Source organism: Ooceraea biroi, chromosome 8 (assembly GCF_003672135.1).
Source record: "Ooceraea biroi isolate clonal line C1 chromosome 8, Obir_v5.4, whole genome shotgun sequence".
In the NCBI taxonomy this organism is placed as follows: Eukaryota; Metazoa; Arthropoda; class Insecta; order Hymenoptera; family Formicidae; genus Ooceraea; species Ooceraea biroi.
Genome location: NC_039513.1, coordinates 356,725 through 358,673, shown reverse-complemented (window position 1 = coordinate 358,673; position 1,949 = coordinate 356,725).

Here is a 1,949-nt window from a genome sequence, read left to right as displayed (position 1 = left end):
TTCGCTCAACAGGGACAGAGGCCTCGCCGGCATGTCCGCTGCAATGTCGCGCACGGGACGTGACTCGTCAGTCGTGGAATATCCCCCGACGTCTCGCCGGATGTCGGAGGGATACGATACTGGAAGCGCGTAAACAAGTCGCTCAGGGCTTGGAAAAAACGATCCCGAGATGAAGAGCGGCGCACAGGCAAATCCCGCGACGAGTCACTCAACGGTTCCCTCGTGTAGGAGAGGTTAGAACGTGATCGCGATCTCCTATTATGACGTTTTGTGCGATGCTCGCGCCTGCTTCTCCTTGACGAGCTGGATGAACGATGACTCTTGTACTTCGGCATGACTAGCACAATGTGAAAGCACACGAAAATACACAAGCGAAAGAACTAAAGTGTGAACTCAGTTGTAATCTGCGAGAACAGAAAACATAATGAGGTTCCGGGCGCGCACAGCGCCGCGGGCCGCGCGTGGCGCGGCGGGCGTGGGCGCGATTTTTGTTTTACTATGAACTCTGTTGGAAATGAAGTCAAGAAAGCATGACTACATAATATTTCCATCCGGACGAGACACCATGGCATAATCCCATAGCCATAAACATAATTCGATGAAGCCTATAACAGCGTTCACCTGCAAATACCATTCTGTACGACGAACGGAGCAGCTTTGTCAGAAAACTCGACTAATTTTCCGAGAAATACTGAATTTGTTCTTTTTCATCTAAATTCTACTATCTCTTTACTATTATTAAGACGAGACAAGAGAAAGAAGAATTTAATAATTTGCTATCCTATATATTTTCCTTTATTATACAATGAAAAATGATATTACTATAGATGCACCGAACAATGTGAAAATACCGATATGTGCTATAGGGTAAAGCGGGGTAATTTGAATAATTTCGAACTTTTAAAACAATTTGTTGAGAAATAATAGTTTTATCCTTACATTGAACATGTAGCAGGAAACTCATATGTTTAAGGAATATTTATCCAATATATGAAAATTTATTCTTTAAATCTTGAGGCGTAATGCCATTATCCGATTTACCCCTACAATTTTAATAAAGAACGATTTTGAAGGGCAATTTGGATATCTTAAGGAGTAATTTGAATAACACTGAAAATGAACATTAATATTACAATAAAAACGAAATCTTTTATTTAATATTGTTCTTTAAACATTGAATTATACTTTCCAGATCCAATTGAACATAAATTAGAAAAACACTAAATAGTTATGTTAGTCTCATATAACATTTCAAGTACAACAAACATAAATAAAGTTTTTACCATTGATTGTTTAACATTACAATAAAAAAAACCTTATATTTATCTATTATGCTTTAAATATTAAATTAAATTTTTCAGACAAAATTAGAACAAAAATAGAACAATTAACAAGAGAAAAAAATAATCATGTTAGTGTCATATCAAAAACTCATGTACATGTATGAAATGTTAGGAACTTCATTTTCACCACATATTTGTCTTTGTTTAGATTGGACCGTTCTGTACAAACTCCATGTATGGAACGTGAAATAATTGTGCAGCTCTTAAAACGGATACCACACCATCAGTAACAGCTTTAACGACTTGTTCCATGCTCTCTTTACTCCCAATCAGTCGAGTATTATTTTTTAAAAATGTCTTACCATCTGAAATATGAAATGTGTTCTAAAAATAGCTATAATATAAATAGTAGAGAACTGAATGCGTTTATTCCAAATTGCCCCATAAAAAATGATCCAAATTTCCCCGTACGTCGATATAAAAATATCGTAATACAGTACTACAACAACTCAACAAACTGCACCATTAGTCAACGTAATGATCGCTAATATATTGTGGGAAACATTTTTAGGTTATATTGGTTTTCATAGCTTTTACGTAGATTTCATAAAGCTTAAGACAGCAGAATATTATTCTTATAAACTACAATAAAAACAGAATTTCTCT